Below are 13559 nucleotides of genomic sequence, written 5' to 3'. Positions count from 1 at the left end.
TAAAGGACCTTCACTGGACTTTTTATTAGAGCCCCTGGTTTGCAACCTGTCTGCAGACTCTGGACTTGTGCATCTCCTTGGTAATGTGAGAGAATTTTATAAAATCTCATACTATTTACAGATATATCCTATTGATTCTGTTTTCCTAGAGAACCCTGACTAATACAGATACCAATAGATTGAAAGTGAAATATTGGAAAAAGGTATTTCACATATACAATAACAAAATAAAAAAAAAAAAGCTGGAATAGCTATACTTATATCATATGAAATGGAGTTTAAAAGCAAAACTGTTATTAGAGACAAGGAAGGATATTATATATCAATAAAAGGGGCAATTCACCAAGAAGTAATAGCAATCATAAATGTATATGCATCTAACAAGGATGTCCCAAATTACAAGAGGCAAACACTGGCAAAACTGAAGGAAGAAATAAGTGTCTCTACAATAATAGTTGGAGACTTCAATACACCACTGTCAGTGTTAGGAGAATAGAAGATCAATAATGAAATGGAGGGCTTGGATAATATGATAAATGGACTAAACCTAATAGACATATGTAAAACATTGCACACTAAAACAAAAGTATATACAATCTTCTCAAGTGCTCATTGATCTTTCTCCAGGATAGACCATACATTGGGTCACAAAGCAGATCTCACTAAATTCAACAAGATTGAAATTATACAAAATATTTCCTCTGATCATAATGGAATAAAGCTGGAAATCAACAATAGGAGGAAAAAGGGAAAATTCATAAATATATGGATATTAAACAACACAATTTTAAATAATCAGTGGTTCAAAAAGAAATTGTGAGATAAATCAATAAATATCATGAGATGAATAAAAACAAGAACACAATGTATTAGAACCTATGGAATGCAGTGAAAGCAGTGTTGAGATGGAAATACGTAGCCCTCAATGCTTACATCAAAAAAAGAAGAAAGCTAAAATCAATTACCTAATTACACAGCTGATAAACTACAGAAATAACAGCAAACTAGTCCTGAAACAAGTAGAAGGAATGAAATAACAAAGTTCAGAGCAGAAATAAATGGAATTGAGGGGAAAAAAAGAATTTATAAAATCAAAAGTTGATTTTTCAATAAGATAAAAAATCCCAACAAATCCTTAGCTAGACTGACAAAGAAAAAAGAGAGATGCATATAAGTAAAATAAAAATGAAAATGGGGACATAACTTCTGACCACACAGAAATAAAGGAGCTCATAGGAGGACACTATGAACAACTGTACGCCAACAAACTAGACAAAGTAGATGAAATGGAAAAATTCCTAGGAATGCATGAACAATCTACACTGACCCTAGAAGAAACAGAAGGCCTCAACAAACCAATAACAATTACAGAGATTAAAACAATGCTCACCTGGCAGGGGAAATACCATGATCACAAAGATGGTTTTCCCAGGGTGAGGGTCATCCACTGCACTCCAGATATGCTGACCCCTGTGATCTCCCAAATGTGGGAAATTCAACTGCATAATTTGTGGTAGTGGGGGACTACCACTCTCCCTTATTAAAAAAAAAGGGAGAAAGAGAAAGAGATTAAAACAATCTTTGCAAGTGGACACAGAAGAACACACAGTGAATGGACACAAGAGAGCAGATAATGGGGGGGGGGAGGGGAGAGAAATAAATAAATACATAAATCTTAAAAAAAAAATGAAGGAACAGTCTTCAAACAACTCCCCAAAATGAAAAGCCCAGGTCAGATTGCTTCACAGGTGAGTTCTACCAAATATTCAAAGAAGATTTACTACACTCTTACTCAAACTCTTCCAAAAAATTGAACAATAAGTATTGCTACTTCTTGTTCTCTAACTCTAACTATGAAACTAATATCACCCTAATACCAATGCCAGATAAAGATATTTCAAAATATGAAAATTACAGACCCATTTCCCTAATGAATATGGAGGCAAAAATCCTCAACAAAATACTTGCAAATTTATCCAACAACATATTAAAAGAATTATTCATTCAGATCAAATGGGTTTTATACCAGGCATTCAAGGGTGGTTCAACACAAGAAAATTAACTAGTCTACTACACCACATTAATTAATCAAAGAAGAAAAATATATATGATCAATTGATTGACGCAGAAAAGGCATTTGACAAAATACAACATCCTTTATTCATAAAAAATACTACAAAACATAGAAATTGAAGGAAACATCCCCAACATGATAAAGATCAAATATGAAAAATCCATAGCTAACAATGTGCTTGATGGTGAAAGACTGAAATCTTTCCTGTTGAAATCAGGAACAAGACAAGAATGCCCACTGTTATCACTGTTGTTCAGTATGGTACTAGCAGTTCTGGCTAGAGCAATCAGCCAAGAAAAAGAAATAAAAGGCATCTAAATCAGAAAGGAAGAAGTAAAACTTTTGTTATTCACAGATATGATACTTTACCTAGAAAGTCCTGAAAAATCTACAACAAAGTTGTTAGTGCTAATAAATGATTTCAGCAGAGTGGCAGGATACAAGATTAATATGCAAATTCAGTAGTATTTCTATACACTAATTGTATTAGTCAGCCAAAGGGATGCTGATGCAAAATACCACAAATCTATTGGATTTTATAAAGGGTATTTATTTGGAATAGGAGCTTACAGTTACCAGGCCATAATGCATAAATCACTTCCCTCAACAAAGTCTGTTGTCATGTGTTGGAGCAAGATGGCTGCTGACATCTGCAAGGGTTCAGGCCTCCTCTTAAAGCTCCATTGGTCCCAGCTTCTTCCAATATCAACTGTAGGCTGGGACAAGTCTTGTCTCTCTCCCAGGGCTCGTTTCTCTCCATGCTCAGCTGCTTTGTTTTCTTCACAAGGTCAACTGTAGACTATCACACTCTCTAGGCTTTGTCTCTCTCCCCAGGGCTCGATTATCTCTGGGCTCTGCTGCTTTGCTCTCTTCCATGTATTAACTTCCCATGCTCCAGCTCAAAACTCCAACCTCCCTTCTCTTCACTGAAGTTTCTCTGTGAGTCCCCACTCCCTTGGTAGGCAGGGACTCAATTTCCTACTGATGTGGCCCATTCAAAGCCCTAATCATAATTTAATCATGCCCAGAAGAAGAGACCAGTTCACAAACATAATCCAATATCTATTTTTGGAATTCATAAACAATACGAAACTGCCACCCTAATAATGTACAATCAGAAAAAAAATCCATTTACAATAGTGACTAAAAAGATCAAATATTTAGGAGTAAACCTAATCAAGGGCATAAAGTACTTATATTCAGAAAACTACAATACATTGATAAAAGAAATTTTGAAAAGACCTAAATAAATGGAAAAACATTCTGTGCTCATGGATTAGAAAACTAATTATCATTAAAATGTCATTTTTACCCAAACTGATATACAGATTCAAAGCAATCCCAATAACAATCCCACCAGCATTTTTTAAACAAATGGAAAACATATCTATCAATTTATTTGGAAGAGTAAGGAGTTCCAAATAGTCAGAAGCATCTTAAAAAGGAAGATCAAAGTTGGAGGACTCTCACTTCCAGACTTTAAATTATATTACCTGGCTACAGTGGTAAAAACAGAATGATGTTAGATCAATGGAACCAAATCAGTTGTTCAGAAAGAGACCCTCACATCTATGGTCAAGTGATTTTTTGACAAGGCCATCAAATCCACCCAGCTGGATCAGAAAAGTCTATTTAACAAATGATGCCAGGAGAATTGGATATCCATAGCCAAAATAAAGAAGACCCCTATCTCACACCTTACACAAAGTAACCAAGATGGATCAAAGACCTTAAAAGTTAGAACCATAAAGTTCCTAGAAGAAAAAGTAGGAAAACATCTTCAAAACCTTGCAGTAACACATGGATTCTTTTTTATTTTTTTAAGATTTATTATTATTTTTTTAAATTTCTCTCCCCTTCCCCACCCCTGTTCTCTGTGTCTATTTGCTGTGTGTTCTTCTTTTTGTCCACTTCTGTTGTTGTCAGCAGCACGGGAATCTGTGTTTCTTTTTGTTGCATCATCTTGCTGCGTCAGCTCTCTGTGTGTGCAGCGCCATTACTGGGCAGGTTGCACTTTCTTTCATGCTGGGCAGCTCTCCTTCTGGGGTGCACTCCTTGCGCATGGGGCTCCCCTACGTGGGGGGCACCCCTGGGTGGCAGGGCACTCCTTGCGCACATCAGCACTGCACATGGGCCAGCTCCACACGGGTCAAGGAGGCCCGGGATTTGTACTGCAGACCTCCCATGTGGTAGACGGACGCCCTATCCACTGGGCCAAGTCCAATTCCCAAGACATGGATTCTAAAACCTACACCGAAAACATGATCAATAAAAGAAACATGGATAAATGGGACCTCCTCAAACTTAAACACTTCTGTGATTCAAAGGACTTCACCAAGAAGATATAAAGTTTGACCCTTCAATGGAAGAAAATATTTGGAAACCACATATCTGATAAAGGTTTGATTTTCATTCTATATAAAGAGATCATACAACTGAACAATAAAAGAGCAAGCAATCCAATTTTAAAATGGGAAAAAGACTTAAACAGATATTTCTCCAAAGAAGAAATGCAAATTGCCAAAAAGAACATGATAAAATGTTCTCTATCACTAGCTATTAGGGAAATATAAATCAAAACTACAATGAGATATCATCTTACACCACATAGAATGGCCATTATTAAAAATAACAGAAAACAGTAAGTGCTGGAGAGGATGTGGAGAAATAGGAATACTTTTTCACTGTTGGTGGGAATGTAAAATGGAAGCTAAATATAGAATTTCCATATGATTCAGCAATTTCTCTATCAGGAATATATCCAGAAGAACTGAAAACTGTGATGCACACAGACATTTGCACACCAATGTTCACAGCAGCATTATTCACAATTGCCAAAAGATGGAAAGAACCCAAGTGTCCATCAACTGATGAATGATAAACAAAATGTGGGTATATACATATGATGGAATACTATGTTGCTGTAAGAAGAAATGAAATTGGGAGACACATGAACCTTGAAGACATTATGCTAGGTGAAATAAGCCAGACACAAAAGGACAAATACTTCATGGTATCACTAATATGAACTAAATACAAACAATAAATGCATGGAGTTAAAAACCTAAAGTATAGGTTATTATGAGATAAGAAGAGGGCTAAGTCCCAAAAAGTCGCATATCACACCCCTTTTTCCCTCTCCTTGCCTTCAAGGTATATCCTTGATAGGTATGTGGATTACACTAGTATATGCTTTTGTCAAAACTCACCAAACTGTACACTTTAGATCGATGTATTTCTCCATGTCAATTTTATTTTATTTTTCTTCTTTATTTTCTTTTAAATGTTACATTCAAAAAATATGAGGTCCCCATTTACCCCCCACCTCCCCACCCCACTCCTCTCACATCAATGAAAGAAGTTGTTAATGTGGGAAAAGTGGGAGGTGTGGGGCATATGAGAATCCCTTATATTTTTTTACTATAATATTTTATGTCATCTATGTATCTTTTAAAAATAAATAAAAAATATATTTAAAAAAGAAGAGGGCTACGAAGGGGTACTCATGCTTAATGTATGTAGTGGTTTTAGGTAACTTGACTAAAAGTGTGGAAATCGATAGAGTTGATGGTAACACAGTGTAGGGAGTAGAACAAACACAGCTGATTTATAAATGAGACTGTGGCTGAAATGGGTAGTCTAGGGATATAAACATCAATTGAAAGAAAGCTAGAGAAAACTCTAGGGACTGAATAACATAGTGAACCCAGAGAATTGTGGTTAATAGTACAAACACAAAAATGTCCTTCTATGAATTAGAACAAATGTACATCACTATTGCAAGGTGGCAAGAATGTGGAGAAGCATGGAAAAAATACAGTTAGTGTAAACTGGACTATAATTAATAGCAATACTGTAATATTCTTGCATCAATACCAAAGATGGACTTGGTTATAATAGTGGGATATGGGGAAAATATACCAAATGTGCCCTATGGGCCATAGTGAGTGGTAATAGACTGATGATATTATCTCATAATTTGTGACAAATGTTCCACAACAATGTACAGTGTTGGTGGAAGAGGCATTGTTTGGGAATTCTACACATGTGCATAATTGTTTTGTAAGTTCACAACCTCTCTAATGAAAATATATTTTAAAGAAAGATCCAGTTCAGAATTATGCATTACCTTTGGTTGTCACATCCCCTTAGCCTCTTTCAGTCTGGAACATATTTTCAATCTTTCCTTGACTTTACTGACATTGACACTTTAGGTTACAGCCTAGTTACTTTGTAGTACATCCCTCAGTTTGACTTTGTTTGATGCTTCTCTTGATTAGATTCCAATTATGCATTTTTGGCAGGAGTATCTCAGAGACAACATGTTATTTTCATTTGATTTTGTCAGATGGCAAGCAATTTCAATTTGCTCCATTACTGATAATGTTTTTTAATCTCTTGAGTGAATTGGTGCCTGCCAGTCCTCTCCACTGTAAATTTCCTCCGTTCTCTTTAGAAAGTAGTAATTATTTTGTAGAGAGAGACTTTGAAACTATGTTAATATCCTGTTCATCTTCAAATTTTCTATTTACTCATGAATTTATCAATGTGGTGATAATCCATTACTATCATTATTATGATGCTCAAATAGTCCCAGATCTGACCTGAAGGAGCCCGTTCAGCTGGCTTTCATGTCCTTTTGACTTATCCCCAGCATCTTTTTAGCACTTTTTGCTTCCTGGCATATCATGCCCTTTTGTACCTTCTCTGCCCCAGCCCTAAAATTAGCCATTCCTTCAAGGAGCTCTGGATTCTTTGAGTGGAAAATAGTATTGAAAACCCAAGATCTGCATGCTACATGTGCTCATTTCTATTGGTATGTCACTGCTCCCAGGACTGTCTTGGAGGGGAGAGCCAAGAAATACATGTATGCATATACATAGCCAAATAATTTCCATACTCATACATACACTTACATCTTTAATTATCTATCTATCTATCTATCTATCTATCTATCTATCTATCTATCTATCTCTAATCAAAGACCACGAGTTCACATGGATAGCTCCTATTCCAATCCAACATAACAGGGTTCATTTTCATTTCCTCCTTTTCTGCATTTGTAACTCCCTTCTCTAAGAGTAATAAACTATTTCCAATTACTTTTTAAATATATTTACTTATTTAATAAATCCACTGTATGGAACTTGTCACCAGTCCTTCTCCTGTGTGGTTCCTTCTTATTTTGCCACTGCTCTTGTCTGACTTTACCTGCTGCTGTGACAAATACCACACAATGGGTTGACTTAAACAATGAAAATTTATTGGCTCATGTGTTTCGAGATGACAGCAAGTCTAAAATCAAGATATTAGCAATAATTTCTTTCTACCAGAGTCTGTATTTTCTGGTTCTGGCTGCTAGCAACTGTTGGGGTTCCTTGGCTTATATTTCTGCCTCCCATTGCATGGCAATGTCCTCTCCTTTTTCACTTCTGTAGCATCTGGGTCCTCTTTATGAGGCCTCCAGTAATCTGGATTAAGACCCACCCTTGGGCTATAATTTTTATGTGACATCTGTATAATCTAAGAATCTGTAAAAAAAAAAAAAAAAAAAAAAAAAGACCCTTATTCAGTTTGGCCACATCTTAATTAAAAATAGCAGCTTCAAGAGGTACTATTTACAAGGGGTTCACACCCACAGGAATGCAAATTAAGATAAAGAACATTTTTTGCAGTTCATAATTCAATCCACCACAGCTCTAATTCCTCATTCTGAGGTGGCCCTCCACGTGCAAAATTCATCACCCCCCTAAGGCTCTGACACCTCATAGAGCCCTCAATGGTTGATAAAATTGGGTCTTAATCCTATTACTGGAGTTCTTATTATTAATATTTTTTAAGGAAGTACCAGAAATTGAACCTGGGACCTCAAACATGGAAAGCAGGCACTCAAACCACTGAACTTTACCTACTTCCCCTTATTTTCTTTTAAAGTCACAGGGAGGAGCCAGAACCTGGGCATCAAGGGAACGCAGAAGGCAAAGGAGTGGACATAGTCGTATGGCAGGAAAGCAGCTGAGGAACCAAGGAATGCTGGCCAGCTAAAATCCCCACCCCAGGAGAAAGCAAGCCTGCTAACTTCTGAAACTGTTAGACAATAAATTCCTGTTGTTAAATCAGCCCATGTGTGGTATTTGTCATAGCAGCTAGAAAACGAAAACATCTTCCCTATCCTCCTTGGACTCTAATATCCCTTACCCAGTCCTCTTTCCAACACTCCACAATAGACCACCCCAATGTGGACATCCCACTCTTCCTACTGGAGCTCTGCCCATGCCAGGTTATTCCTTTGTGGAGCTGCTCTATCCTGCTCAGGTTCCAACTCCCCATACTGGACTCACCCTTACCCTGCTCAGGAGTGCTAGCTTCCCCTCTACACAGACATGCTCCTCAATTTGATCGGGTTCTGATGCATCACACCAAGCTGCCCCTACGTTCACAAGGATGCCCACCTTACCCTGCCTAGCCTCTGACTCCCTGGCCTCCCAGTGTGGACCATCTTCATTCTGTTCTGGGCCACTGCCCCTCTCACTGTCTGCTGCACACATACCTGGAATAACTGCTTTGCTCTTCCCCACTTAATGGTTTTAGGATGAATTTTTCCAGAAGGGAGGTGAAGGGCTCTGAAATGCTTTTAACATGAACAATGAAGGACTTCAAGATGTCTATAGACTCATGATTTATCACTTTTTTATCTTAACTTTTGTAATATGATTACCTATTTTTATTATTTTTATGAATTACTAATTTATTTAAGACATAGAATAAAATTCAATGATCTCAGTGGTATCCCATAAGATGTAAAACCAATAATTTTGCAGAAACATTTTATCCAATACTTAACGCTCATGAGCAGATGGAGCAGGTCAGCCCCAGTATCTCTTGCCCTATTGCATAAGACTACGGCCTGAGAAACTTTTGAGAATTTCAAGTCTATGGCAATTGCAGCATAATTAATTCTATAACATGAAAAATCCCAGCTTCTCATTTTGTAATCATCACAGTTTTAAGGAAAGTCTGACTTCCATCATGTTATTAAAAACATGTTATTAAACTAAACTTAATCCACTTCTGAGGGTGTCGTGTGATTGTAAATTGAACTTTTCAGTGATGTTACTTCATTTGAGGAGTGACCCAGCTCAGTACTTTATAAGTGAAATGAAATTCAAACTGACTGAGGTAAAGCTACAGAGGGAGCAGACAGAAGGTGAAAATCAATGGAACATGGAAGAGAAAGGGTCAGAAGAAGCTGCCGTGTGCATTGCCCTGTGATAGAGCAGCCAAGAACCCAGGATCACTGGCACCCTGCCGCAGAAAGCCAGTCATGGAGAAGAAAACATCACCTTGGTGATGCCTTGATTTGGACTTTTTCCTAGCCTCAAAACTGCAAGTCAATTCATTCCCATTGTTTAAGTCAACCCATTGCAAGGTATTTGCTTTAGCAACAAGGAAACTAAAAACATGGTAGAATCAGCTCTTTGAACTACAGTCACTGACTGGGGAGTGCCATTTTTCAATTCTCCATATTTTAAGGCACATTCTTGGTTGTTGGTGTCAACCAGAACATTGATTTTTAAAATTTTAGCTTTAAATAAGAACTCATTTTTTCATTATGTTAACTGTCGAATTTTGTTTAGAAATTTAATGTATGTAGGTATATGTATCAGCATGCAAATTTTCTCTCTATATTTGTGTTTTAGTACATATCATGTTAAACTCCTTAAAATGTTTTCACATTTGTCAAAGCATATTCATTCTGGTCACTCAGTATTTAACCATACAACAGATGTACCATCAAATTCTTTATTTCACCTTTTCTTTGATATCATGAACATGTTTAAGTAATAGCCAGTTGAAAAAACTGTTGGTTTAATTTATTTTCCTGTACCTCAAATTTTTGCCTGTGCTTTTTTTGTGTGGGGCAGCTCTCCTTGTGGGGCACACTCCTTGTGCACGGGGTCCCCTACACAGGGAACACCCCTGCATGGCCGGGCACTCCTTGTGCACAGCAGCACTGCGCATGGGCCAGTTCACCACTTGGGCCAGGGGGCCCTGGGTTCGAACCCTGGACCTCCCATATGGTAGGTGGACACTTTATCAGTTAAGCCACATCCACTTTCCTAAAATAAGCTATTTTGAAATCCAACTGTGGCCAAACTAGAATGTCAATTTTTTTCCAAGAATAAGGACAAGGTAATTTCTTTCCAAATGTGAATTTTTAAAAATCATTATTTTTTCTGATGGTTACCTATATAAATATATTTATATTATGCCTTTTTCTTTTCCCAAGAATGCTGAAACAGCAGTGAGCTTAGCAACATATTTTGCTTGGATTCAATTTTCATAAATCTATTATTTAAAAAAAGTACAAGAATATACTAAATTCACAGATTTTGCAATGTAACATACAGTACAGATTTCAATAAATACTAAACTATTCAAGGTGCTTTATAATTTATTAGTTTTGCTAATGAGTTCACCTTTTACCACTCTGATTATGGGAAAGATGACTATGTATCCATCAGCTACCAACCTCATTAGACATTCTTTTGATTCTTTTTCCTATCTTACCTTTTTCCTTCTTATCTTGCAACAACACACTTTTTTATAAGTCTTATATTGTGGGGTCCAGAGGTAATTTTATTTTATCTGCCTGCATTACAAAATGAAAATGAATGTACTCCCTCCCTGCATTGGTTTATGATTTAATAATGTCACAGTTTTGGACTTGTCAGTTTTCTTACCTCTGCAAGCATATTTTCAGGCCACTCAATTTCATACACACCTCATGTCATGTGGGTATCAGGAATACATGGCAAATCTCATAAGCAGTCTGCCACTAAGCTCCACGCGAGGTCCAAGGAGAAATGTAAAATACACCCGTTTATCATTGTTTTTCATTCTATTGAAGCTTTTACTTTGGCTAATTTATAATAATATATTTTTTTCAATTAGAGTGCTTAAACACTTTTATCAATCTAATCACCAAATATAATAATTGTTTTTAATGAATTGCTCCAAAATTCTGCCTTTCATTTATAATGCAAAACATAAAAATACTGTCATACCCTGATGTCTCTACCTAAAACAGAATACAATTAAAGTATGCATATAGTTGTGTTTTTTTTTTAACCAAAGTTATATGTAGACTGTAATAGTTTATGAAAAGCAGTAATTTAAAGCAAATGTTAAACTAATTTTAAGTCTGGAAAATATTTTGCAGTACCTGGAATAAATCAGGTGAAATATAGTACTACTACCAGAAAAATATGTCTATTACATATCCTCCTTTTCTTCTGAATCTTTATTCCCTTAACTCAAATGAATAACTTTTCAATGGGGATTAAACATTTTTTCCTCAATGTTACTTGAGGAACAATGTTGCTTAAGGTTTACAGAGCAAGCAGCTATGTAGGAGCTAGAGCTAATTTTAAAAATTTGCATAATACATGTGCCCAGTATGTTGAACTGCTGACTTAACTCCATCTTTTAAAACTTGAGTAAGGCTCTACACAAATAGGGAAAGGTCGAGTTATGCTAATGAGAACCATTTAGTCAGCTGTTTGACACTCATTGGACATGATAATCAAACTGCCTTATAGGCAGTAAACTCCACTGTAAGGTATGGCCTTTAAATCCATAAGGTATGCGAGAAAGCTTTCTGCATCGCTGTACATTCGATCTGCATTCAGTTCAGAGATACGTTAAACAAAAGATGTGTGAATTTGAAGGCAACCCTGTGAAGGAGAGGGAAGGGATGGCTCCTGCTTCTTAGCAGTGATCCTGTTTACGGACTAGGAAGTGGGACAGAGCATTAGTGAATGTTGAACTTCGTCAACCTTGGAAGATTTTGTCGTGACTTGAATGAAAGGAGGAAAAAGAGAAAAGGGAAGGGGTTGGGAAAAGGCAGGAAGAGATAAAATTTCAACAGCGGCATACATGATATAGCAGAGGTGACAAAGGTTGTCACCTTTGACCAATTGTCAAAAAATTACATATATGGAGGTAAAGTTGGGGACTGGGAAATGCAGTCAGAGAGGATCTTTTTACTTATAAGACTAGCCCTTCATCATACTTTGGTATCATTTTATAGTCTAAATTAAATTTGCAAAACAAAGAAGCTAATAATTCTGAACAAACCCTTCCATTGATTTTAAACTCTCATCCCTAGAGCATGGACACACAGCTAGAGGAACCAAAAACTCACAGCTCTATGGACTGTTCTCTAGATCCTCCTAATAAACCATGACTGCTAGAATGAATTAACCAATTCCTCAGGCATAGCCTTTTAACTTCCTCAGGAGATATGTGTAAGTTAAGATTCCCTCTTGTACAATTGCATTCCATTGCTATTTACATGGTATATGAGTTCAGCTAAGAGTCAAAAATTATTAACAAGTTAATAGGATATGCTGCTCTACAATATCTCCCCGTGTGACCAACTAGTAACACAAATGGGAAGTTGGGTGCTCTGATGATGGCAGAGACTGTGAGTTATAGAGAAGGTTGCCATTCTAGACTAAGAGAAACATTTAGAAGTTAGCAAGGGACACTCAATGGATAAACAGAAAACGTGTTGTGAGGCCTAAAGGCTTTCTTATTCAGCGAAATTTTCTGCTTCTAGATTATTTTTGCCAATCTTTTGCAAAAGATGTTTCAAAGAATAATGCTTCTAAAATAACTTCTAAAAAAAGAAGTTTCATATTCAAATGAGTATGAAAATGTGGCATTTTAAAATCCCCATCTTGGAGAGTCACAATGATGTAAGCAAAACTAAGGTTATATGATGTTATACAGCTTTCAAAATCCTGCTCAAAATTGTTTCATTTATTTGATCCTAATGACTTCCTGTATTTAACCCTAATAACTTCCTGTAACACTACTTTTACAATACACAGTAAAAAAAAAAAAAATACTAGTATATTTTTCCATTCATCTGATTATCCTTTCTTTTCTGAGACCATACTATTTTAACATTTAATTATCAGACTCAAACCTCATTTTAATATCCAGTAGAGTAAAATCATCTCAGCCATTACTTTTCATCTTCAAAATGTTTAAGCTTTTCCTGGCCCACTTATTTTTCTAAATTAATGCTTAACTCTTTAATAAGTTTTTAAAAAATTGATTTGTATTAGAATACTGAAACTTTAAATTAATAGGAAGAATTTTAATTTAACTAAAACTACTCTTTAAGAGTAGGTCATGTCTTCATTTGCTCCAGCCATTATTTTTGGTAGAGCAAAGCACTCAGTCAATGTTAAAGTTATCTTCATATAAGTTTCATTTTATTTTTTATTGTTGTTAATACTATTCATGTATCTTTATTCTCAGCTAATAGAATACTTAGGTATTTAGAAAAAATCTCTTGACTTTTTTCACATTTAATCTATGCTAGTCAATTCCGAAATATTGTGATTTTTTTAGGGAAGATGAATCACTTTGTTTTTTTTTAGATTAATTTATATTATCTCAAAATAGTATT

At 36.0% G+C, this 13559-nt stretch overlaps 1 non-coding gene across 1 annotated transcript; it reads left to right on the top strand.

Moving 5' to 3' along the window:
- Positions 1 to 1382: 1382 nt before the first annotated feature.
- On the top strand, positions 1383 to 1540 carry LOC111758966 (U1 spliceosomal RNA). The gene has a single exon (XR_002793077.1). It is a non-coding gene; the product is annotated as a U1 spliceosomal RNA (small nuclear RNA).
- Positions 1541 to 13559: the final 12019 nt, after the last annotated feature.

Source organism: Dasypus novemcinctus, chromosome 1 (assembly GCF_030445035.2).
Source record: "Dasypus novemcinctus isolate mDasNov1 chromosome 1, mDasNov1.1.hap2, whole genome shotgun sequence".
Classification (NCBI taxonomy): Eukaryota; Metazoa; Chordata; class Mammalia; order Cingulata; family Dasypodidae; genus Dasypus; species Dasypus novemcinctus.
The sequence above is the reverse complement of the archived record's forward strand: the minus strand, read 5'-3'. Positions and strand labels throughout refer to the sequence as shown.